The sequence below is a fragment of the Ranitomeya variabilis genome, chromosome 2 (genome assembly GCF_051348905.1).
Source record: "Ranitomeya variabilis isolate aRanVar5 chromosome 2, aRanVar5.hap1, whole genome shotgun sequence".
Lineage (NCBI taxonomy): Eukaryota > Metazoa > Chordata > Amphibia > Anura > Dendrobatidae > Ranitomeya > Ranitomeya variabilis.
The window spans coordinates 1027793304-1027820825 of record NC_135233.1 but is presented as its reverse complement, the minus strand read 5'-3'; the positions used below and the strand labels follow the sequence as shown (position 1 = coordinate 1027820825).

Below are 27522 nucleotides of genomic sequence, written 5' to 3'. Positions count from 1 at the left end.
TGCATGGAGGAATAGGCCAACATACCACCAACAGTGTGTGCCAACCTTGTGAAGACTTACAGAAAACGTTTGACCTCTGTCATTGCCAACAAAGGATATATAACAAAATATTGAGATCAACTTTTGTTAATGACCAAATACTTATTTTCCACCATAATTTGCAAAATAAATCTTGTCAAATCAGACAAGGTGATTTTCTGGATTTATTTTCTCATTTTAACTCTCATAGTTGTGGTCTACCTATGATGTAAATTACAGGCCTCTCTCATCTTTTTAAGTGGGAGAACTTGCACAGTTGGTCACTGACTAAATACTTTTTTCCCCACTGTATATGTCCTTAATTTGAGGTGTAAAATTCACATGACCGGTTCCTTCTAAGCGCAGTAGCAGCCAGCTCCCTAGAAATGTTGTGGCCACTGGTTACACAGTACTGCGAGGGGGTACAATTTGATATTGAAATGCTTGTATTTGAAAATATCGTCTTGCAATTTTACAATTTTTCATGTATTTGGTAGGATTCATTATTACACATATATACTTTTTATAACGAATAGTTTAGGGATAAGAGGGGGGAAAAAGGTTTATAGATTGGTAGACACGAATGCATAATGGTGGCCTTCACGCATTGAGTCAGCAAGGTTGTCAGGGTTGGGGGGGGGGCACCATTTTTATTAATTTTATAATTTTCCTTGAGTGAATGGCACTGCCCTGACCTGGCAGCCCTCCATATAATGAGTTGCGTCCTCCCTTCAGACTAATGCTCTGTGTGGCCTCATTTCTCGGCTTAGACAATGCTTCTGATCTCTATTGGCACTTGCATCGGCGTTGGAGCAGAGAAGAATAATGACACGAGGATTTTGCTCTGAGTCCCAGGTGTATAGTAAGATCATGCAGACACATACCTGGCGCTGACATCTCATACCTGTTCTGTTTGAATTTCCTAACAAATATAAAAAAGGAAAAAAAACCTGCTCAGCGGGTACCAGGAAAAGACCCAGCAGCAAAGTAATTGCCGAGAACACATTGCTGTTCCTATGGTTTCCCTTTATTGCTGTCCTATTTTATTTTTAAAATATCTCATTCTCTTGTCACTGGTAATGGCCAGAACTAGGAAGCAAGGCTCCTGTTTACAGCGCGGCTTCCCAGCAGGAAGGGGGTTTACATGAACCGTTAACCCTTTCCACATGTGACGGGAAGCCTGTCGTCCATCATTTTTTTATTTAATTTATACTCTGTGTATTATTGTGTGTTTACTATTTTTCATGTAACTTTCTCTACTATAGCAGATTTCATAGGAAAATTCCAAGGAACTTATCTGCAAAATCACAGTTTCGATAAATTGTAGGCGCCAAATCTAATAAATAATAAATAGAGAATGATTTAAGTTGTCCTACCTGCAGAATTTTGGAATGCCCTCCGGTCTGTAGGAAATACCTTAAGGCCCTCATTGACATTAGCGTAATGTGGAGGTCTTCCGACTGTGTTGAGGGATCGAAGTATCTATTTTGTCTGATTTCGGACTGCCAGTCCTTTTGGTTCTCTAAGCGGTGAGCCGCCACCAGAGAAGTCTGCCAGAAAAAAACCACAAGAGCCCTTGGCCAGAAGAGCAATCAGGGGAGAGAGTAATCGGGTGAATGATGGTTTGGCCAACAACTTTCTAAATTGTTTGGGGTCTTTAGAAACCACTTCTGACATGTCATGGGAATAAACTGAGTGGTAGCTTGTCAGAGATGGTGTTTGGACCTTTTAAGCCGATGTGACATTTTCCAGGCAGCAGTGTAAAAATTAAGCCTCCAGTGCAAAACCCCATATTTCGCTTTCTTAATGAAGTCACGTGTAGGTTTAACCCCATTCAATGACCTAAAAGTACAAAAGTTTTGCAGCAAATGTCTAATGCGTGCGGCTGCTAATTTATTAGTTAAGACCCGTATTCAGCCCACCATCATCATGAAAGTAAGCAGCCATATTTTTCTAATCCTGGAAAACCAAGTCATCAGTCAATAGGATCATCCCTCTTAAGCCGTCTATATGAGTCTGTAGGTCATAGGAAGCTGAATAAAACGATACCTTGATATTTACGATCCGATGTCTTATTCCAGAGAAATACATGTTTTTCTTAATATGTAAATGAGCTGTTAAGATCTATGGGTGGGATATATATCTCTCCGGGAATCTGACTGCAGAGCTTATATTAAATGAAAGAGGGTGGTACCAATGTGATATGTGATGGCCGCTCTATGTTCACCTGATCTCACTGCAGAGCCGTGTGTGATTACACCTGACACATCTGCTTCTCAGCCTCCAACTTACAGGCAGACAGGTTTGCAATATTCTTGCGACACCTCAGAGCTTGGAGAGCTGCAAAACATGTGTTTGCAGGAAGGCAAAGTTCGGTTCTCCTGTTCTGTGTTAGTTACTTGTCTCACACTGATAACTCTCCCTTTTATCTAGAGTAAGCTCTAGAGTCAGATCCTCAGGGAGATCAGTGTCCGGCCTATGGATCTCAACCGCGCATTTACATATAAGAAAAACCTGGATTTCTCTGGAATAAAACATCAGATCTCTGATATCAATGTATCATTTTATTCAGCTTCCTATGATCTACATGTCCATATTGACTGCTTAGGATGGTTGATTCTATTGACAGATCCCCTTTAATTTGGGCCATATACTGTTCATGGCCTATTTTCAACTCTCCCACTGCAGTGAAAGTCGCGCCATAGCCTCTTTATTATGGCGTGAGTCAAACTTTGAATTCCCCACGAATTATAACTTTTGAGATATCTCTATATGTTAGTTGTAATCATAATGACCTTTTAATAGGAGCTTAGATGACGAAAAATGCTGAAAGTGATAAGAGTAGACTGTCTGCTGTCCTGCTTGCTACACAGCCCAACAGCTATACCATGGTTATGTGAGATCCTGTAGTGCATGCTTTGCATTCAAGTCTTCACCATAAAGTCAGATTGTCACTGCAGAACTAAAGGCTACCGACGCATTTACATGGTGTTATTCTCTTTTTTTTTTTTTTGCATTGCATATATTATGTTAAAATTCTATATTTTGTTTAAAAAAATATCCATTTTGCTTCTGCAGTTGCTTTGGTACCGAGTTTACAATACATAACAAGCTCCTTGTTGCCTTTCAGTGTTTGTCTCGACAACTCCGCTTTCTGTCAGATTAGTAAGCAGACCCTCCTGGCTTCTCACAAATGTGATTCTAAGCTCAATTTTGATTTAATTTGTCATAATCATTAATTTTCTTGGATCAGGAGAAAGTAGAGGCTGGAGACAGAATCGAAAAAGTGCATGGCTGCCGGGATGGACATCCTAGTTTAGGGGATAAAAAAGAACAATATCTTCATTAGGTTAGTCATTAGAGATTTTTTTGCCCATTTTTACAAAAGTTGCCCAAACATTGGCAAACTTATGTGAAAAAAAAGTTAACAATTAACTTACCTCCACTATTACAATTACATCCCTCAAGTGAACCCAAAGTCTTCTGGAACACAAAGTCGCTTCCATATTTCTTGTGACTGCTGCATCCAATGAATTGCCCCTGCTGTCACATGCTGTAAATGTAAACCTCACCCCTGAGCCCAGTGATTGAATACAGCGTAAAAGATGGACAGGATGTCATCAGCACCGCCATAAGGAATCTGTCACCCCATTTTTGGTCTATAAGCTAAGGCCACCGCCATCAGGGGCTTATCTACAGCATTCTGTAATGCTGTAGATAAGCCCCGATGTATGTTAAATATTAATTATTAATTGAATTATTCATATTCTCAATCCTGTACTGAGCACATTGCTTCTTGCTGACATTACAAAGGGCTATTTCTGTGTATGTAGCTCAGAGCATAAGTCAACACCATATAAAGGACAACACGTGGTCTGTAGGACACATATATAAACGTCTCTTAGGAGGGTGTGGGGGCTTTTGTCACGTGGGGGCTGTCACCTCCTGCCTTCACCATCATTCTCCATCGACATCAGACAAGTCACATAAGGAAGCAACAGCTGGTAGCTGGTAGCCATGATGACCTTCACATTTCACACAGACAGACGGCTTTTACCATTCAGAACTTTGTGAAAGATGAGTATCAAGTGCTGATATCTACACATGGACAATCTGTTCGTAACTATTTCATCTATTTTTATGTTTTGCTGCAATGTGGTTTTTCTGTGGACAATTCAATAAACCACTACACTTTTTATGAGAATATCATGACATTTTTCTTTAAGAGTAATACACCGGGTGAATAGTCTTGATTAAATAAATGTGCAAAATAAGCATATTTAACAATGTAACCTGAAAGAGAAGAAAAACAAGTTAGATTATACTCAACCAGGGGCGGTCCCGGTGCGATGGGCGTCTCGGTCCAGGTCCGGCACCTCACATCTTCATACGATGACGTCCTCTTACTTGCTTCCTGTCACGGCTCCTGCGCAGGCGTACTGATGCCGGGAGCATCGGAGACGATGCTCGGGAACGCCGATAGGTGAGAATATAACGATTTTTTTTTTATTATCATTATTTAACATTATATCTTGTTACTATTGATGCTGCATAGGCACGACGGATGAAACGGATGGCCACCCGTCACAATCCGTCGCTAATACAAGTCTATGGGAAAATGCAGGATCCTGCAAATTTTTTTGCAGGATCCTGCATTCTCAAAAATCGACGGATTGTGACTGGAGCTGAAAGACGGAAGTGTGAAAGAGGCCTATGTAATAGTGACTGTACATAGGGTGTGTTAAGCTTTGTTTATTGATGTGTGCTGATATGCTAATAGTGCAACTTGATCCCATCACCATTGTTTACCTTATCTTGATGTTGGACTGAAGGACCCTGGGTAATTCTAAAAATAGCTTACATGCTTTGGGTATAAAAAGACTCAGAGATCACATCATGAGAGACTGAAGTAACACAGAGCTACCATCCGGACATTCTGCAAACCACCCAACAGACAAGAGAAAGGACTGCAGCCAATTCATCATGGCACCATCACGAGGGACGCTGATCTATGATTCTATAGGAAACAACCTAGGGGTTTTCAGCTCCGGTTGGAAGGACACAGATCTGATCCAGTGACCATCTCTGAACCATGGATATGTTTGGAGAAAGCCAGGTTTGGGACCCACTGGTCGCCTTGTTCCATGGAGATGGCCAGATAAGCCAGGTGGTGACTCTCGTGTCAACTGGCTTTGGACCTTGTATGGACTCTATGGTCTGTTCTCTGTCATCTCCCTACGCTTGTCAATATCTCTTCTCTGTGTGTATATCACAGGTGGAATAGCGACCCTGGGAGCTCTGATATAACATCTACCATTATCCCGGCGAGACAACCGAAGAGTCAGACCCTGTAATGTGCACTATGATGGGGTAATTGCTGGGACTGTTCTGTTTGCTATTGTGTGTTGTGGTTCAATAAAGTATTGCCACACTGTTTTACCTTAACCCTGTGTTGTCTGTGTAGTGTTTTGCCCACTGGAAGATAGAGCGGGCGCTCAGTGGTATGAGCCCTGGTCCATGCAATCTTGCTAAAGACAGCCGGGCCAGCGGACGAGAGCACCCACTGACCCCGTTTCTCCACAGTCTCCCTTTGCCTAGATGTCCTATAGGTGTGAATAGCGCGGGTAACAATACCTAAATTCTTGTTTCGAATACTGGGCATGCTGTTATTCTGTATATAATATGTCATTCTTATGTTAAAGTAACATCCTGATAAATTACCTTTCCTTCGACGTGTATAAATTTGTAGCATTTCTTTAGTAAACCTTTTTGTTAAATATATGAGCACATTGAGGCCAAGTAGTGGTGAAGCTGTAGGGAAAGGTATCCGAGGAATCATTAACCTCCCGTGCTGGTTACTTCACACATATCCTTATTTGCTATCCCGCATCAATGCCATTCAGCACAAGATTGTCACAATTTAGTGAATTTCTGCCATCAGACTTGATGGCACCGTTACTAATAGCCGAAGTCTCTGATTCTCCTTGCACAGCATTGTTCAGACGCTGCCATTTAAATCATCAGGTGGAAGGAAGTGGGTGAAAAAAAAAACAGGTTTTCTGCTGATTTAAGTTAAAGAAAAAGTCAAAGAAATGGATTTCTGCTCTTTTGATTTCAAAATAGTCAAGCAAGATAAATCCATTGTGTCTCCTTTCCGTCTCCTGCGGTTTTATTCCGCTAAGTATTGTCACATTGTAGATATAACCCCTTTTGAAATAAAGGGTCCCCCAAAGCCAAGCTGATCTCAGGAGGGGTCCCGCTACCGGGAGCCAATTCCACCTCCTAAGCTTTATCAGCTGCTATTGCCAGGGAAACCACAGTTCAAGTTCTCAGCAAAATGAGGAATTACACTGTCCATCAGAAGCAAAGGACATCCGTAGAGGATGCTCCGGTGGGCTTAGCACACGGGGGGCCGTTTGGAGTGTTCAGTTCTTTAAATATCCACTCAACGAGGCACTAGCACAAAAAAGAGTAAAAGACTAGTGTCTTCAATTAATAATACACTATTTATTTGTTTTACTTGTATAGTGCCATTTTGTTCTGCAGCTCTTTACATACATCAGCATCTCTGTCTCCTATGGGGCTCGCAATCTACATTCCCTATCAGTATGTCTTTGGAGTGTGGGAGGAAACCGGAGAACCCGGAAGAAACCCACACAAACAAGGGGAGAACATACAAACTCCTTGCAGATGTTGTTGAAACTTCAACCCAGGTCCCCATCGCTGCAAAGTAACAGTTCTAACCACTGAGCCACCATGATACCCAAGGCTACAGTGAGAACAGTAGATATAAAGCCTACACACTGCCAGACCAGGGTTTTTTTCCATCTGCATTAGTGTTTTTTTGTTTGCGCTATAGTTTTGTAATTCTGTATATCCCCCAACATGTCACAAATAATCCCTGGATAACAATGAAGAATATAATTTATTTTATTTTGCAGTTTTCCACTGTAACTAATACATCCATAGTAGCCCCAGTTACAGAGAAAACAGCCCCCTACCATGACCTAAGTCTCTGGCAGAGCTGATATGTGTCTGCTAAGAACTAGCAGTTCAACTATGGTGGGAGATGTTGGGTCCAGTGGAAGCAGCGTCTTTGCCGATGCTCCTACTCATTCCATTGTGCGCTGTAGAGTCTTTCAAAGAGAGGACAGAAGCAGTGATAATCTTCTCGTAGGGGTCAGCTGGGGACCCTACCTTCCACTGCTAGTTTGGATGAGCATCAGTAAAGCAGCATCCAAAGGCAAAAGACTAAGGAATTGCATTACTGCTGTCAAAATGTCATTGTCGAAGATGAAGCTTAACAAAGATATCTGGTGTTGGTGTTGACCTAACTCATGAGAGTCAGGATATCTTTTTTTTTCTTCCTAATTTTTTACTTACGATGATAAATGTGGAGATAAGTCCATACAAGTGCTGATACCTCAACATTTATGGTTGCTTGAGTTTAGAATTAATGAATAGATTGGATGTAGCTCTTATTAAAAGATGTCCTCCCCACTGTCATGGTAATTGAAGGCTACATAAGCCGTTATAATACGAGAACATTGGTCTTGCACTGATTGGTCCCATGATAAATTACATCTTAATAGGCAGCCGTGATGTTACATGCATCGGCCGCACGAGGATTTTGCTCAGGACACTTTAAAATAAATAGACCGGAGCTTCTTGGGTTATCTGTAAGCAAGGAAAAAATATCGAGAGGAGTTACTTGATGAAAATGAAGGCTGCGAAATAAAAGGTGATAATTTAAGCATCTGGATACGAAATGAACGTGGAGAGGTGAAAATGGTATGGACTTCGGCAGATGGCAAATACTGCTAAGAAGAAAAAAAATAGAAATTCAAGACAGATTTTCTTTAGCTAGTCACGTTTCCTTCCATCGGGTTGATCTATATGGAGCGACCGACCTGCAGGGACCCCGGCTGAAGTCATCTACGCTGGTCATAAATAGACGTGTACGAGTGTCGACTGTCTTTCAGAATTTCACGTAAATGTCCTAAAAAGCAAACTGTTCTTTACTAATTAGGTGTAAAGCTAACAGTGTTAAATTCTGTTGTTGAGACACCTTCTCAATTGTGCATGTTATTAGGCTTAGAACTAAAATACGTAGAAACTATGGGTCCCAGACAGTCTGGAGCAGGAATTACACACTAGATTTGCTGTTATTCTGCATTATTAAAAAAGACACTTACCGTTCTATAAGGAAGTTATTCTGTAATTACCTGTATGGACATAATCTTGTTTAACTGGTTCTCTGGGAATAGAAAAAAAATAACTAAAGGGAATGTGATTAAAAGTATTTAAGTAATTATTTATAATTAGCAAATCACCATCATTTAATCTAGGGAAGTAATCACTATAGAATGAAATTGGCCGCATCCTTGTTACACTGACAGCATCCTGTCTTAGAATGTTGGGGCAGGTGCATGTGAGCATGTGCTGTAGAAAGCTCTGCGAAATGTGTGCGCTTTGAAACTATACACATTTTTGCTATCTGGTTCCCAATACCAGTCTATGTATCTCCCCACTTTGTTGTGATGGAATGGATCGAGACCGTGGAAGAAATATACACGATGTATGGCTAGTATTTCCATAACTCCTTATGTAATTATGTTTCTAGAATGTTCTTTGCATCTTCAGCATGACTCTATATTGCAAGCAAGCATTTGCCCTGCTCTGAGATGGCTCAAGGTGGGAGTTCTGACACTTTCAGCCTTTGGAGGCTTGACTCCCCCCTCCTTCTGAGCTAGATGCCAGATTTCTCCTTGAGGCTTTGAGAATATTGGACTTCCTGCTGAGTCCCTGCAGGGCAAAGAAAAGGGGAAATCAGGTCAAAATAATCTCTTGATCTGTCATAGAGACACTTGTAAGAAGATCACCCTGGTGAGTTTCGTGGACCACCAATGATGCCAAAGGCGAAAGTGTTCTATAAGATACAAATCTGTTACTGAAAACCTGGCAACAGGTTTTGTGAAAAACACCAATGATTTGGGTATCTGTGATACATCAGACCATTTTGACTGGATTTCTACTTTAGATCTAAACCATAAAGTACAGTATATAGACAATGGAACAGATCATCTGTTGTAACTGTGTCTCTAAAAATGCACCATATTTTGGTGCAAATTGTTGCATCTGGTTAAACACCTTTTTTGCTCTTAGCATGTTGAATGCAGTTTAACAAATGTAAAGGGTTTGACTTTTATCGGGCGGGCTTGGCTTGGCCAGAAAGTTCAAATGGCTTAGCATGTGCCAAACTTTTGGTGTAAAAGTAAGCGAACTAAGAGGTGGAGGAAAGTTAAAAAGTCTGGATGCCAAATATATCATCCCAGCATGAAACATAGGGATTGAATGGAAAAGTGGTTGAGCATGTGCACTGGTCCACAGTTCTAACCGAGATAGACGTTCCTCGGTGCTGGCCCCAACAGTAAGACCCCCATCTATCAATAAATTATTGCCTATTCTGTGGATAGCTAATAGCTTGTTTTCACCGGACTTCCCCTTTAATAGGTAGGGGGGAAGCAACAGAATCTAAAAGTGGAATTTGAGTAATATTTTGTGGATAGATTGACAAAGTTTATCTCTGTGAAGTGGCGTTAGACTTTTACAGAGTTTATTGGTAAATCACGTTATCCATTTTAGAACAGGTGCAAAAACAACCAGGACGATTATGCGCCCCACTTTATGGAGATGTAACTTTCTATCACTTTGTACACCACTGTAATGGGCGAACATAAAGCATAGTGTACAGCCATCTTTAATTGCCAGGAGCTGTACAGGAAACTTTGTAATGACTTGCACCTGGTTCAGAGATGAGGTGTTCTTAAAATTAAACCAGCCATAAAATATACCGTAAAGAGGCGATAATGCACTTTCTGTCTCATTGACCTCATTTAAATGTTTAGCTTGGTGAGCCTCATTCATATTCATATACCATATGGAAGTAGACTCCTTCATAGTCCTCTACTGTAAGAAAAACTTGGCCTGTAATACGAGATGGAAAAAAAAGTTTGTAATGGGGCATCTAATCCGTGTAAGCGTCAACCACACGGACCCATACAAGTCAGTGGGGTCATTCATTCATAAGACCTGTGTGACCAATTCTGGAAATATCTTGTGCGTATCCTTTCTGGGCCAGTATTTCTTTCTTTATTCTAGCCCACACAGACTTGAGAAAGAAATAGAATGCATCTGCTTTTTGTGAATACAAACGTTGGACGTTTTCCATTGCATTTTTACAAGAGCTTTGACTTTACATAATGCCGATAAGTGGAGAACGGCGCTTTCAGTAGATATGTGAAGACCAGCATTTTGTACATCATATACACTACAATGGGATTAAAAAACATTTTCATGGAAATTCTACATTATATAGAAATCACTATGGGCTGACTCGACCAAGTGCAAACCCATAGACATCAGGCTGATGTCACTTGCCCGTGTATTTGTTATAAAATGTTTAAATCTACTTTAGAGGGAATCTGTCAGCTGGTTTTTACTATTTCATCTGAAGGTCGCATGATGTAAAGAAAGAGAAAGAACCCAGAATCCAACGATGTATCACTTAGTTTACTGGGTGGAGCTGTTCTGACACAACCAGAGTTTTTAGATTTAGCAGAGCTCAGAAAGCTAACCCCACCCACACCAGGCTCCCTGTGTACATTGTTCATACACAGTGAGCTGCTTATCATAGAAAGGGGCGGAGTAGGATGAGTGCCCGTGCACCAGCTAGTCACAGCAAATGATAATGTCCTATTGATAAACAACAGCACACAGCCTGCCATGTGACACATCGTTGAATTCTGTGTTTTAACCCCCATCTCATGCTGTCCTCAAATTACATATAAAATAAACTGCTGACAAACTCCCTTTAAAAGGGTATACACAAGACTACCTCTCCAAAAAAGTGTTACCACCTATTGGAGACTAACCCTGTGAAAAAAAGCCCACAGATGAACCCTATAGATATGGTTAATCTTTCTAAAATGGAGTCAAAAGATGAAATATTACATTTCCCTTATGACTAGATAGACTGATGGAAATGGGTCACGTGGTGTTCCCAAGACTCATGTAGAGGTACTTGTCCTTGCGCCTTTGCTCCACCACTCCGTTGATTTCTGCGTTGACGTGCTTTGGTCATATGATAGGAGTTTTGGGCTTGATCCCAATTTATATTGAGACCCCATAGTCAGAAGATTCTTCTGTTTTCTGTCTTTGTTAAAAAAATATATATATATATATGTATGTATTGTCCATTTGCTTCAGTATTTTTTCAGAGTTGATCAAGGGCAATGTATCATCAGAAAATGATATATCATTTTAATCACAATTTTATTACTTACTTTTTAAGAATTTCCTTCTTTAAAAAAAATAAATAAATACAATTTTCTATGCCTCTCGCTATATTTAAAGATAATCACTTAATCTTGCAATTTTCATTCATCATAGGCTTGACACTCTCTGCTTTGTATTACTTTTCAGCATCTCATGATCATCACAGTCAGGATTACAATGAGAGATATCTCTGTATCTCTACATAATACAGAATTCTCCATTCACAATAGGTGATGCTCACAGCTTACCTCTTCCCCTTCCTGCATAGTTACTTCTGCATAGTGAATGTCTAGAAATCTCTCCTACAGAAAACAAGTTTCTATAGTCTTTGTGGTTCCTAAAATATATTTGAGAGCTCAGCAGCTCAGACGAGATGGCAGTCCCATAATCATGTACAGATTGGTGCAACGTGACGTTGGTGGATGTAATGAGACATGCTGTCCCAGATGTGCTTGATTAGATTCAGGTCTGGGGAACAGGCAGGGCAGTCCATAGCATCAATACCTTTACCATGCAGGATCTGCTGACACACTTAAGCCACATGATGCCTAGCATTGTCATGCATCAGAAGGAGCCCAGGGCCCAATACACCTGCGTATGGTCTCAAAATGGGTCTGAGGATCTCATATCGGTACCTAATGACTGGCAGTCAGGTTACCTCTGGCGAGCACATGGAGGGCTGTGCAGCCTCCAAAGAAATGCCTCCACACACCATTACTGACTCACTGCCAAACAGTTCATGCTGGAAGATGTTGCAGGCAGCAGAACCTTCTCCACATCATCTCCAGACTCTGTCACGTCTGTCACATGTGCTCAGTGTGAATCTGCTCTCATCTGCGAAGAGCACAGGGCGCCAATGTCGAATCTGCCAATCTTGGTGTTCTCTGGCAAATGCCAATAGCCCTGCACGGTGTTGGGCTGTAAACACAACCCTCAATTGTGGACGTCGGGCCCTCATACCACCCTCATGGAGTCTGTTTTTGACAGTTTGAGCTGACACATGGATGCTAGTGGCCTGCTGAATGTAATTTTGCATGGCTCTGGTGCTGCTCCCCTTGTTCCTCCTTGCACAAAGGCTGAGGTAGCGGTCCTGCTGCTGGGTTGTTGCCCTTCTATGATCACCTGCACGTCTCCTCCTGGTGTACTGGCCTGTATTCATCTGTTCCATGTTCTAGACCAGTTTTTCCCAACTCTGGTCCTCAAGAGCCACCAACAGGTCATGTTTTCAGGATTTCCTTAGTATTGCACAGGTGATTGAATGCTTGGACTGTCCAGGTGATGCAATCATCACCTGTGCAATACTAAGGAAATCCTGAAAACATGACCTGTTGGTGGCTCTTGAGGACCAGAGTTGGGGAACACTGCTCTAGACATTACTAACAGACACAGCTACCCTTCTTGCCACAGCTCTCATTGATGTGCCATCCTGTATGAGCTGCACTACCTGAGCAACTTCTGTGGGTTATTGACACTGCCTCATGCTAATGTACACTACCTTTCAAAAGTTTAGGGTCGCCCAGACAATTTTGTGTTTTCCATGAAAACTCATACTTTTATTAATTAAATAAGTTGCCAAATGAATTGATAATCTACTCCAGACATTGACAAGGTTCGAAAAAAAGATTTTTATTTGAAATAATAATTTTATCCTTCAAACTTTGCTTCCGTCAAAGAATGCTCCCTTTGCAGCAATTACAGCATTGCAGACCTTTGGCAATCTAGCAGTTAATTTGCTGAGGTAATCTGGAGAAATTTCATCCCATACTTCCAGAAGCTCCTCCCACAAGTTGGTGTGGCTTGAGGGGCACTTTTTGCTTACCATACGGTCAAGCTGCTCCCACAACAGCTCAATGGGGTTGAGATCTGGTGACTGCGCCGGCCACTCCATTACAGATAGAATACCAGCTGCCTGCTTCTTCCCTAAATAGTTCTTGCACAGTTTGGAGGGGTGCTTTGGGTCATTGTCCTGTTGTAGGATGAAATTGGCTCCAATCAAGTGCTCTCCACAGGGTATGGTGTTGTGAATTCCGTTCTCGAGCTCCCTCCTGTGGTCATGAATGGTACTTCGGTGAGTTCTGTCCGTGGACTCCCTCTGGTGGCTGTGAGTGGAGCTGCTGGTTCTGAGATTCCTTCTCCAGCTGCCCTCGTTTAGGGCTAGGCTGGATTCTCTATTTAACTCCACTCAGATCATTACTCCATGCCAGCTGGCAATGTTCTAGTACTGGTTCAGATCACTCCTGGATCTTTCTGTGGACCTGTCTACTCCAGCACAAGCTAAGTTCCTGCTTGTTCATTTGTTACATATGGTTTTTCTTGCTAAGTTCTAGTCCAGCTTGCTAACATGAAACTATCTGGCTAGCTGGAAGCTCTGGGGGTGCAGAGTGGCACCACCGCATCGTGAGTCGGTGCGGGGGTATTTTTTGCACACTCTGCGTGGTTTTTGTAGCTTTTTGTGTTGACCGCAAAGATCCCTTTTCTATCCTCAATCTGTTTAGTTAGACTGGCCTCTCTTTGCTGAAACCTGTCTCATCCTGTGTTTGTGATTTCCTCTTATCTCACAGTCAATACTTGTGGGGGGCTGCTTTTACCTTTGGGGAAATTTCTCTTGAGGCAAGTGAGGCTTTGTTTCCTTTCTTTAGGGGAAGTTAGCTCTTAGGCTGTGAAGAGGCGTCTAGGCAGAGTTAGGCACGCTCCACGGCTATTTCTAGTTGTGTTGATAGGAATAGGGTTTGCGGTCAGCAGAGTTCCCATTTCCCCAGAGCTCGTCCCGATTCCGTGTTTAACTATCAGGTCATTTCTGGTGCACCTAACCACCAGGTCCATAACAGTACAGCTGGCCTACAAAGTGTTAATGCATCTCAATAGAGGGAAAAGAGAAGTTCTGAGACCATTTTTTTTTTTTTTTTTTTTCTCTGCAGTGTGTTTTGCCTTTCTTTTCCCCTTATACTCTGGGAGGTTCAGAACTTAGGTGTGGATATGGACATTCAAGGCCTGTCCTCTAGTGTAGATCAACTCGCTGCAAGGGTACAAAACATTCAAGATTATGTAGTTCAGAATCCTATGTTGGAGCCTAGAATTCCAATTCCTGAGTTATTTTCTGGGGATAGATCTAAATTTGTGAATTTCAAAAACAATTGTAAACTGTTTTTTGCTCTGAAACCCCGCTCTTCTGGTGACCCTATTCAGCAAGTAAGGATCATTATTTCTTTGTTGCGTGGCGACCCTCAAGACTGGGCATTCGCCCTGGCGCCAGGAGATCCTGCATTGCGTAATGTAGATGCGTTTTTTTTCTGGCGCTTGGTTTGCTTTATGATGAACCGAATTCTGTGGATCAGGCAGAGAAAATTTTGCTGGCTTTGTGTCAGGGTCAGGATGAAGCGGAGGTATATTGCCAGAAGTTCAGAAAGTGGTCTGTGCTTACTCAGTGGAATGAGTGTGCCCTGGCAGCAATTTTCAGAAAGGGTCTTTCTGAAGCCCTTAAGGATGTTATGGTGGGGTTCCCCACGCCTGCTGGTCTGAATGAATCAATGTCCTTGGCCATACAGATCGATCGGCGCTTACGTGAGCGCAAAACTGTGCACCATTTGGCGGTATCCTCTGAGCAGAGGCCTGAGCCTATGCAATGTGATAGGACTTTGACCAGAGCTGAACGGCAAGAACATAGACATCAGAATGGGCTGTGTTTTTACTGTGGTGACTCCACTCATGCTATCTCTGATTGTCCTAAGCGCACTAAGCGGTTCGCTAGGTCCGTCACCATTGGTACTGTACAGCCTAAATTTCTTCTGTCCGTTACTCTGATTTGCTCTTTGTCATCCTTTTCTGTTATGGCATTTGTGGATTCAGGCGCTGCCCTGAATTTGATGGACTTAGAGTTTGCCAGGCGCTGTGGTTTTTTCTTGGAGCCCTTGCAGCATCCCATTCCTTTGAGGGGAATTGATGCTACGCCTTTGGCCAAGAATAAGCCTCAGTACTGGACCCAGTTGACCATGTGCATGGCTCCTGCGCATCAGGAGGATATTCGCTTTTGGTGTTGCATAATCTGCATGATGTGGTCGTGTTGGGTTTGCCATGGCTGCAGGTCCATAATCCAGTATTGGATTGGAAATCAATGTCTGTGTCCAGTTATGGTTGTCAAGGGGTACATGGGGATGTTTCATTATTGTCAATTTCTTCCTCCACTCCTTCTGAAGTCCCTGAGTTTTTGTCAGATTACCGGGATGTATTTGATGAGCCCAAGTCTAGTACCCTACCTCCTCATAGGGATTGTGATTGTGCTATTAATTTGATTCCTGGTAGCAAGTTCCCTAAGGGACGACTTTTCAATTTGTATGTGCCAGAACACACCGCTATGGGGAGCTATATAAAGGAGTCCTTGGAGAAAGGGCATATTCGCCCGTCGTCGTCTCCGTTGGGAGCAGGGTTCTTTTTTGTGGCCAAGAAGGATGGTTCTCTGAGACCTTGTATAGATTACCGCCTTCTTAATAAAATCACGGTCAAATTTCAGTACCCTTTGCCTCTACTGTCTGATTTATTTGCTCGGATTAAGGGGGCTAGTTGGTTCACCAAGATAGACCTTCGAGGGGCGTATAATCTCGTGCGTATTAAACAGGGCGATGAATGGAAAACAGCATTTAATACGCCCGAGGGCCATTTTGAGTACCTGGTGATGCCATTCGGCCTTTCTAATGCTCCCTCTGTGTTTCAGTCCTTTATGCATGACATCTTCCGAAAGTATCTGGATAGATTCATGATCGTATATTTGGATGATATTTTGGTCTTTTCAGATAATTGGGAGTCCCATGTGAAGCAGGTCAGAATGGTGTTCCAGGTCCTTCGTGCTAATTCCTTGTTTGTGAAGGGATCTAAGTGCCTCTTTTGGAGTTCAGAAGGTTTCCTTTTTGGGCTTCATTTTTTCCCCTTATACTATCGAGATGGATCCTGTTAAAGTCCAAGCTATTTATGATTGGACTCGGCCTACATCTGTGAAGAGCCTTCAGAAATTTCTGGGCTTTGCCAATTTTTACCGTCACTTCATTGCTAATTTTTCTAGTGTTGTTAAACCGTTGACTGATTTGACCAAGAAGGGTGCTGATGTGGTGAATTGGTCCTCTGCGGCCGTTGAGGCTTTTCAGAAGTTGAAATGTCGTTTCTCTTCGGCTCCTGTGTTGTGTCAGCCAGATGTTTCGCTCCCTTTTCAGGTCGAGGTTGATGCTTCTGAAATTGGAGCAGGGGCTGTTTTGTCTCAGAGAAGTTCTGATTGCTCTGTAATGAAGCCATGCGCTTTCTTTTCGAGAAAGTTTTCGCCTGCTGAGCGTTATTATGATGTTGGCAATCGGGAGTTGTTGGCTATGAAGTGGGCATTCGAGGAGTGGCGACATTGGCTTGAAGGAGCCAAGCATCGCGTGGTGGTCTTGACAGATCACAAGAATCTGACTTATCTCGAGTCTGCCAAGCGGTTGAATCCTAGACAGGCTCATTGGTCGCTGTTTTTCTCCCGTTTCAATTTTGTGGTTTCGTACCTTCCGGGTTCTAAGAATGTGAAGGCTGATGCCCTTTCAAGGAGTTTTGTGCCTGATTCTCCTGGGGTTCCTGAGCCGGCTGGTATTCTCAGAGAGGGGGTAGTTCTGTCTGCCATCTCCCCGGATTTGCGGCGGGTGCTGCAGGAGTTCCAGGCTGATAGACCTGACCGTTGTCCAGCGGAGAAACTGTTTGTCCCTGATAGATGGACTAATAGAGTTATCTCTGAGGTTCATTGTTCGGTGTTGGCTGGTCATCCTGGGATTTTTGGTACCAGAGATTTGGTGGCTAGGTCCTTTTGGTGGCCTTCCTTGTCGCGGGATGTGCGATCTTTTGTGCAGTCTTGTGGGACTTGTGCTCGGGCTAAGCCCTGCTGTTCTCTTGCCAGTGGGTTACTTTTGCCCTTGCCTGTCCGAAAAGGCCTTGGACGCATGTTTCCATGGATTTTATTTCAGATCTTCCTGTTTCTCAAAGGATGTCGGTCATCTGGGTCGTTTGCGATCGCTTCTCTAAAATGGTCCATTTGGTACCCTTGCCTAAATTGCCTTCTTCCTCTGATTTGGTTCCATTATTTTTCCAACATGTGGTTCGTTTGCATGGCATTCCGGAGAACATCGTGTCTGACAGAGGTTCCCAGTTTGTTTCAAAGTTTTGGCGGTCCTTTTGTGCTAAGATGGGCATTGATTTGTCTTTTTCTTCGGCTTTCCATCCTCAGACAAATGGCCAAACCGAACGAACCAATCAGACTTTGGAAACTTATCTGAGATGCTTTGTTTCTGCGGATCAGGATGATTGGGTGACCTTCTTGCCATTGGCTGAGTTCGCCCTTAATAATCGGGCCAGTTCGGCTACTTTTGGTTTCGCCTTTTTTTTGTAATTCTGGTTTTCATCCTCGTTTTTCTTCAGGGCAGGTTGAGCCTTCGGACTGTCCTGGTGTGGATTCTGTGGTGGACAGGTTGCAACAAATTTGGACTCATGTGGTGGACAATTTGACCTTGTCCCAAGAGAAGGCTCAACGTTTCGCTAACCGCCATCGCCGTGTTGGTCCCCGACTTCGTGTTGGGGATTTGGTTTGGTTATCATCTCGTTATGTTCTTATGAAGGTTTCTTCTCCTAAGTTTAAGCCTCGTTTCATTGGTCCTTATAAGATTTCTGAAATTCTTAATCCTGTATCGTTTCGTTTGGCCCTTCCTGCTTCTTTTGCCATCCATAATGTGTTCCATAGGTCGTTGCTGCAGAGATATGTGGCGCCTATGGTTCCCTCCGTTGCTCCTCCTGCTCCGGTGTTGGTTGAGGGGGAGTTGGAGTATGTGGTGGAGAAGATTTTGGATTCTCGCGTTTCGAGACGAAAACTTCAGTACTTGGTCAAATCGAAGGGCTATGGTCAGGAGGATAATTCCTGGGTTGTTGCCTCTGATGTCCATGCTGCCGATTTAGTTCGTGCCTTTCATTTGGCTCGTCCTGATCGGCCTGGGGGCTCTGGTGAGGGTTCGGTGACCCCTCCTCAAGGGGGGGGGGTACTGTTGTGAATTCCGTTCTCGAGCTCCCTCCTATGGTCATGAATGGTACTTCGGTGAGTTCTGTCCGTGGACTCCCTCTGGTGGCTGTGAGTGGAGCTGCTGTTTCTGAGATTCCTTCTCCAGCTGGTCTCGTTTAGGGCTAGGCTGGATTCTCTATTTAACTCCACTCAGATCATTACTCCATGCCAGCTGGCAATGTTCTAGTACTGGTTCAGATTACTCCTGGATCTTTCTGTGGACCTGTCTACTCCAGCACAAGCTAAGTTCCTGCTTGTTCATTTGTTACATATGGTTTTTCTTGCTAAGTTCTAGTCCAGCTTGCTAACATGAAACTATCTGGCTAGCTGGAAGCTCTGGGGGTGCAGAGTGGCACCACCGCATCGTGAGTCGGTGCGGGGGTATTTTTTGCACACTCTGCGTGGTTTTTGTAGCTTTTTGTGTTGACCGCAAAGATCCCTTTTCTATCCTCAATCTGTTTAGTTAGACTGGCCTCTCTTTGCTGAAACCTGTCTCATCCTGTGTTTGTGATTTCCTCTTATCTCACAGTCAATACTTGTGGGGGGCTGCTTTTACCATTGGGGAAATTTCTCTTGAGGCAAGTGAGGCTTTGTTTCCTTTCTTTAGGGGAAGTTAGCTCTTAGGCTGTGAAGAGGCGTCTAGGCAGAGTTAGGCACGCTCCACGGCTATTTCTAGTTGTGCTGATAGGAGTAGGGTTTGCGGTCAGCAGAGTTCCTATTTCCCCAGAGCTCGTCCCGATTCTGTGTTTAACTATCAGGTCATTTCTGGTGCACCTAACCACCAGGTCCATAACAGTATGGCATGGCATTGCAAAATGGAGTGATAGCCTTCCTTATTCAAAATCCCTTTTACCTTGTACAAGTCTCCCACTTTACCAGCACCAAAGCAACCCCAGCCCATCATATTAGCTCCACCATGCTCGACAGATGGCGTCAGGCACTCTTCCAGCATTTTTTCAGTTTTTCTGCATTTCACAAATGTTCTTCTGTGTGATCCAAACACCTCAAACTTGGATTTGTCTGTCCATAACACTTTTTTCCACACTTCCTCTGTCCAATTTCTGTGTTCTTTTGCCCATATTAATCTTTTCCGTTTATTAGCCAGTCTCAGATATGGCTTTTTCTTTGTCACTCTGCCCTGAAGGCCAGCATCCCAGAGTCACCTCTTCACTGTTGACGTTGCCAGTTGAGGACCTGTGAGGTTTTTGATTTCTCAAACTACAGACTCTAATGTACTTGTCTTGTTGCTCAGTTGTGCTGTGGAGCCTCCCACTTCTCGTTCTACTCTGATTAGAGCCTGTTTGTGCTCTCCTCTGAAGGGAATAGTACACACCGTTGTAGGAAATCTTCAGTTTCTTGGCAATTTTTCGCATGGAATAACCTTCATTTCTAAGAATGTTCTTTTTTTTCTAACCATTTTGAGAGTTTAATGGATCCAAAAAATGTAATGCTCCAGATTCTCAACTAGCTCAAAGGAAGGTCAGGTTTATAGGTTCTCCAATCAGCCAAACTGTTTCCAGCTGTGCTAACATACTTGCACAAGGGTTTTCAAGGGTATTCTAACCATCCATTAGCCTTCTTACACAATTATCAAACACAAAGTACCTTAAGAACACTGGAATGATGGTTGTTGGAAATGGGTCTCTATACACCTATGAAGATATTGCATTACAAACCAGACGTTTGCAGCTAGAATAGTCATTTACCACATTAACAATGTATAGAGTGTATTTCTGAATCATTTAATGTTAGCTTCATTGGAAAAAACTGTGCTTTTCTTTCAAAAATAAGGAAATTTCCAAGTGACCCTAAACTTTTGAACGGTAGTGTATATCTAGCGGTGAGGGCAATGACAAAATGCATAAGTGACCAAAACAACAGCCAAAAAGGATGAGAACAGAGAAATGGTCTGTGGTCACCGCTGGCAGAACCACTCCTTTTATAGAGGTTGTCTTGCTAATTGCCTCTAATTTCTACCTGTTGTCTGCTCCATTTGCACAACAGCAGTAGAAATTGATTCACAGTCAGAGTTGTTTCATAACTTTACAGGTCAATTTCACAGAAATGTGTTTTACGTGGCGTTACATTGTGGTGTTTAAGGGTTCCCTTTAATTTTTTGAGCAGTGTTTATCACTCTCTGGTTTTCATTGATTATTAAAATTGAAAAAAAAAAACAGAAATTGGATGCATTCCCTTTCAGCATAATTTGTCATCCTATTGTTATTTGGCATAGCAGTAAGAGATCTTTAAAGAGTTATTTCCATTTTAATTCATAAATATTGTTGGGTAGTACTTGTAAATGCAGACAATTGCAATTTACTATTTCTTTAAATTTTCAGCCAATCTTGAGATATTAATTTTTGGTTTACAGCTCGTTTCCTTGGAGACCGACCACCACTGCTAGACAGCAGAACATACTCAGTGCTTACAAACTCTTTTCTACCGACCTTGTAAGCACTGTTTTGACGTTGGGCAGGATCACTAGAGCGCATTGTTACCGCCTAATCCTGGTTAGCTTTTGCACAGTGCTTACAAGCTAGACATCAGCATTGGCCGGTCTCCTCGGCAACAAGCGGTAAATATATATATAAAAGTTTATATCTCAAAAACAGATTAAAATTTTAATAATCAGTAAATTGCAAAAATACCTGCTTTTACAAGCACCATCCAACAATATGCATGTATGAAGATTTCAATAAGTGCGTGCAGTAACCTGTAGTGAAATGATGGTCACCCAGAGAGGATGTCAGGTTGTTGCTAGGCAATACACTGGAAAGACTGCAAGAAAGAGGTAATTAAAGCTTTAGCATTTTGCAAATATGCAATACAGGTTAATCGGTACCTTCAGTGTGAATGACATTTGTGGTGAAAGGTCACAGAGATGATGCATCTGGTGGGACTCCGCATCCAGACTGCACTGCATCCTGTCCCCTCTTCATTCTCCGCTGGGTTTCTGTTTATAGCTCTGGCTGCTCCAGGATGGTAGACGTGCTGGTAATTTTCAGCAAGGTTAATGACTGAAGGAATATGTATGGCAGAGGGATCCATGTGACTGATCCAATCAGTATGCTTTTCATTCAGTCCTGAGGAGCAGATAGAACCGTGATGTTTTTAAAGTGTCGTCTGAGGAAGTAACAGCTGGGAACCGAGCAAATTGCAGGTCTCCTGATAGGATCCGTGCGTGTGGAGCAACTACTGCAAAGTAATGTGCACTCTTGGCCAGACGCTGATACAAGGTGACCGAAGAGTGAATGTGGGACTTTCCAGACTTCTGCTCGTGTTTTGTGTGTGCAAATGTTACGTACGATAAACATTTTGTAAAATAAAAGTAAAGTAGTTATCCCTTTACAAAATAGGGATTTTGTTATGAGTGCCAATGCACAATCACACGGGTAACGTACAAACCAGGGAGACAAATACCTGAACCTGACAGTGTCATGTCGGACGCTATTCACACTAGGGCGTCCGACAGACAGCGGTAATTCCACATTCGTCCACTATACGCTCAGTGGTACCGGCTAGACTTTATGCAGGTTGTCCGGGGTTATTCTAGCTGGTAATCGGGTTGGAGGCCACGCCCATGGCCTTTAAATAGTCATTCTGGACTTTGGGCGTCGCCTATTATAGCTTGTGTCTTGTGCCTGGTGGTCTCGGTCTGGAGTGGTGGTCTAGGAGAAGCTGGTGGTGTATTATTCTTTGTCATATTTCTCCTTCCTATATTTGTATTTGTTTTGCCCTGTGCACATTATAGTGTTTTCCTGTGTGTCTGTGGCGTGGTGCGTTTTTAGTTTTCCCTGTCTGGGCTTTCTGTAGGGGTTGGTGTGTGGTCTTATCACTGGGTGGCGGGTGTAGGTTTCAGCATAGGACTGAAACAGGAGTCAGGGTCAGGCCTGGCAGCCCAGACAAGCACACCATCAGTGTAAATTCTGGGAGAGGGACAGACAGGGTATTCCCTAGTCTGAGGGATATCGCAGGGGCCCGGGTAATCAGCTGTTGTCTACCCAGTACCCATCGTGACAGACAGGTCCTGTTCAGACTAGGAAAAATGCCCCTCTCTGGCCCTGGTCTGTCTCTGCCTGAGCCCAGAGTTTGGCACAGGAAGATAGCGAAATGGCTTCACCACTCAACGGCGGCTTACCCTGAATGTCCTTAGCAGGTCCTAGGATCGCTAGAATAGCATTTCCTTCACACAAAAAAAACATCTGCAACCAACACAAACTGCAGCAAAGTTAATAAATCCAACACAGCCTATCACCAGCAGGAAACAGCCAGCAGGGGAAGGTATATAAAGCTGCACCCGAAAGGTGATAGGACAGACAGAGTAAATGATGTTATCCAAAACCAAAAGAAAGATAATGGAGCTAAAACAACCAAAAGATGTATCTGTTGTGGCTCAGCGGAAACAGACGCCGAACACAGAACCAAGGGTTCGAATCCTGAAGTGTGACAACAGCTTATTAAAGGGAATCTGTCACCTACTTTTTCGTATATAAGCTTCGGCCTCCGCCATCAGGGGCTTATCTACAGCATTATGTAACCTGAAAGATAAGAAAAACAAATTAGATTATACTCACCCAGGGGCGATCCCGCTGCGGTCCGGTCCGATGGGTGTCGTGGTCCGGGTCCTGTGCCTCCCATCTTCATGCGATGACGTCCTCTTCTTTGCTTCCTGCCGTGGCTCCGGTGCAGGCGTACTGATTTGCCCTGTTGAGGGCAGCGTAAAGTACTGCAGTGCGCAGGCGCTGGGCCTCTCTGACTTTTCCCGGCACCTGCGCACTGCAGTACTTTCCTCTGCTTTCAGCAGGGCAGATAAGGTACGCCTGCGCAGGAGCCACGACAGGAAGCAAGGAAGATGACAACATCTTATGAAGATGGGAGGCGCTGGACCCAGACCACGACGTCCATTGGACCCGAACCGCAGCGTGACCACCCCTGGGTGAGTATAATCTAACTTGTTTTTCTTCTCTTTCAGGTTACATCGGGGGCTTATCTGCAGCATTACAGAATGCATTACGGAATGCTGTAGATAAGCCCCTAATGGAGGTGGCCGCACCTTATATACGATAAAGGTGACAGATTCCCTTTAAGCTTTGTTACATATTCTGCAGCTCTTTGTAGACATCAGTCACTCTCCCCAGCGGGGCTCACCATCTAATTTTCCTGTCCGTATATATTTGGATTATGGAAGGAAACTGAACTCCCCAATGGAATCCAACTGAAAACTGGTGAGAACATATAAATTCCGCTTACAGACATTGACCGCTACGCTGCAAAGCAAGAGTGCTAACCACCGAGCCACCATGCTTTTGTCAATATTTCCCCATCTGCTGGGACACTTACCATCGCCTAAAACGTGGACATATTCATGAGAACTTTTCAGTTTGAGGCCTATGTTGGAACTTATATCAGAGCCCCATACACTGGGTTAGAACTTTGCTGCAATTTCTACAAAGTGATAGGTCTGTAGTAGAGCTTTAACGAAATGGGGGTTTCGTCATCAGTATTTCTTGATGGGAACATTCCCTTAAAGGGAATCTTTCAGCAGGTTTTTGCTACCTCATCTGACAGCAAGATAATGTAGGGAAAGAGAACTTGATTCCAGTGGTGTATGACTTAGTTTGCTGGGTGCAGCAGTTTTGATACAATCAGAGTTTTTAGATGTAGCAGAGCTCAAATGCTAGCCCCACACACACCACTGATTAGCAGCTTTCTATGTACATTGTATACTGACAGTAAGCTGCTAATCTCTGCTAAGGGCGGAGTTGGACCTGAGGCATGTGAGCTGCAATCCTGTAGTGATAATCTCCTGCTCATAAAACACTTACTGTATTGATACCACAGCTCACAGCCTAGCAAGAGATAAATCGCTGAAATCAGTGTCTCATCTCCTACTTCGTGCTGTCCTCAAGTTAAATAGCAAAAACATGCTGACAGATTCCCTTTAAGCCTGGTAAAGGCTCACTTAACTACACTGAAAGGGAAATACATGACAGCACATCTAAGAAAATGTCTGCCACCATAGTCATTACTGTATGTCGCGTACCTCAAGTTCTGACAGCCTCCAGCGAATCCTATATACATATGTGGGAATAGTATTAGCAGATCTGTTTTTTTGCTGCAGTTTTGTCAGCTTTAGATTTTGGGTTTTATAACCCTTTAAGCCCCCAGTTTCCTCAGCCAGGCATAGCGCACACAGCTCTGCTGATCTATATGAGGTGTGGGGGATAGTGGGGGAATAAAGCATTAGTGTTTCTGCCTGTAAGTACCCTAGTAAAATGAGGCAGGACGTCAGCAGTGCTTCTCTGGCTGTGAAGTGCGGTGAAACTGATGCTGTTAAGGACACAAGAAAGATGAAGTCGTGTTCTGGTTATGTGCACGGTCTAAGCACAGCAAGACGGAGAGAGACAGCAGGCACTAAAATCCTTTGCAAGAAGATAAATTAGAGCAAGAAAGCACTCAGTGGAAATCCTGTGAACAGCATCAGCAGCATTTTCAGGAGAAAACAGCGGCAGCGAGAACAGCCTGGCGGGTTTTAAAGGTCACATCATCTTTCGCAAATTATAAATCAGTCAGAGAGAATTAGCCATCCAGGATGCTCTTGTCTTTCCACAAGAGTGCTTTTCTGCTGCAGTGCATTAAATTACAAAAAAAAAATATATATATATATATATATATCTATCTATCCCCGGGTTGCCTGGATAGTCTACCGGAACGCTGGGAGGAGGAAAACAGGGATAAATGTCCTGTCTCCAGAGTGTACAGGTGGAGTGCCAGTACTAGCGGCCTACCACCCGTCCACCACAGCCCTGCCCTTTGGTCCCTTATGTCATAATGGACATGTCACTATTGTTTGCTGCTCCATCCGTTTGTCGCATGTCATAAACATTAGTAAATGACTTCCTTGGTGGCGGATTGACCCTATACTAGCCGCCGAGTGGACCCAGTTGGTAAAACTACCAATGGTGGTAAACCAATCCCTATGGGGATGAAGAACTCACAAACAAATTGGCCAAAGGGCAAAAAGACCCCTATCATAGAAATTGTGAACAAAAATTAACGATATTAAAATTAACCCTAATTATTAAAATTCCAAATGTGGTTGTATACTATTCTAATATTATTGGTGATATTAAAGGGGTTGTCGGGTCCAGATTGATAAGTCTGCAGTCACTCTGTGTGACTGCCGAGTTATGAATCCCTCCAACGCACACACTGTACGCCGTTTCTGAGCGAGGACTGGAGGGTATGGATTATACATAATCCCGGCCAGACCACAACTAGTGGGCACACCCCGCTCCATAAACTTGTATGGAGCGGGGCCGTGACCAGTGGACAGCTGCGTCACTAGTCAGGTATGTATGCGTATGCCTGGTTAGAGCCTGACTAGTGGGTGCAGCTTCGCTCCATACAAGTGTATGGAGTGAGGCCGCGTCTACTGGAATGGCTCTATCTGGGGTAGGTATAACTGGTCCCAACTCAGAAACTGGTGAATTTTGGCAATGCACAGTGCGTGCGCTGGGGGGATTCATAAGTCTACAGTCACACTGAGTGACTGCAGACTTATCGATTTGGATCGGACAACACAGTGTCGGAGTATCGGAGTACACAGTGCTATATAATATGTTGATTGTAATATAGTAAGAAAATAAAAACTTGGGAGTGCTTCATTAAGCTAGGTAGCAGGATTGCCAAAAAGACATTTTAGAAACTAGAATGAATTATAAAGATTATACGTACTCTGTTTATTGTTTAATATATTGATATGAACATGCATGATCTTTAAAAAAAAAAAAAAAAAAAAATCTGGAAAGAATATTCTTCTTTTTTAGACTCATCTATAATTTATGGACGTTGGTTAACCCTGTTTTCTACGATTAGTAGAGCATGTTGTGCTTGTCAACACATTTCCAAAATTTGTTGTATATGTACATTGTACGTCAGGCGTGCGTGTATAGAGTGGACTCCGGAGTTCACGCCATTCTTGTTCACACTTTCCCTTTCCAAGGCTGTTCCCATTGCTGTCAGAACTATAATTTTTTGTTACATTACCTTTGATGGCAAGAATATCACATTGGGAATGGGCACCCTGAGTCTTTTTGTAGTGTTTTTCGAGCTAAAACTGAGCAGAAACTTCATGGTTTTGATGAGCTTTGAGATTTGGAGAGTTTCTGCTCATTTTCTGTTCCAAAACCCCCTCAAAAGAACGCCCAGGTTTTGTGAAAAATACTATCTTTGCCTTAGAACCACTACATACTCATTGGGTATCATTGGGTTCTTGTTTGAAAGACCTGGCAAGATGTTCTATATACGGAAGTGGAATGATGCCATTGTCATATTGAAGTACAAACATCGGTCCATAGACACCATTTCGGAATGGTTTGTAGGACTCCTGGTTTTCAAAGACGATCAAGACATTCATCAATATCTGCATGTAAAGTGATCCTTTCCGCTCTACAGCTATGTGTTTTGGTTGTTTGGTTTTTTTGCAGATTTAATAGCAGATTTAAACCTGCTGTATGTCAATTCTTCCCGTGGTTTTCACCCATACTAATGTGTTTGGAAAAATCCGCAATGAAAACACTTGTCAAAAATGCGAGTATTTGACATCACATTTTTCCTGCCCAAGCATCTACAAGTAAAATCTATTTTCTGCACCAAATCCATGTGATAAAAAAAATGCAACAAAAACGGAATCTGTACACATAACTTATATATTTTTTCTGATTATTTGTTCTGATGGTGAGATGTAGAAAACAATGGCCCCAATCTTTAGGAATAATCTTTTTAGAATGAAATTATGTATTTTTTAACTATTTGAATTTTGTTTTCTTTTAATTTATGTTGAAATTGATGCCAATGAATTTCCTGTGTTTCTGAATCTCAAAATCCTCTCCACACATATTAACTAGTTTTTTCCCTACACAGTTAAATAAGTCTACAATTTTCTCTACCTACTGGTAGCTTACTGATCTTTCATATGACCTGTAAAGGGAACCTGTCACTAGTTTTTGAGCCTATGAACATAAGGAACCACCTTTAACTGCTCCTCTGCTGAATTCCACAAACGTATATATCAGCTCCTAACACCCCTCTCTCCGGTATACCCTCTA

The 27522-nt window shown here is 42.9% G+C and overlaps 1 protein-coding gene and 1 long non-coding RNA gene across 2 annotated transcripts in view; one reads left to right on the top strand and one right to left on the bottom strand.

Annotated features, from left to right (window-relative positions):
* EIPR1 (EARP complex and GARP complex interacting protein 1) overlaps nucleotides 1-27522 on the top strand; it is a 285030-nt gene that overhangs the window by 149666 nt on the left and 107842 nt on the right. The gene's annotated exons all lie outside the window — the stretch shown is intronic.
* LOC143810153 (uncharacterized) lies at nucleotides 7101-21357 on the bottom strand. The gene is made up of 4 exons (XR_013222678.1): nucleotides 21255-21357; nucleotides 8214-8275; nucleotides 7929-8017; nucleotides 7101-7695 (listed from the first exon to the last, which is right to left on the bottom strand). It is a non-coding gene; the product is annotated as an uncharacterized LOC143810153 (long non-coding RNA).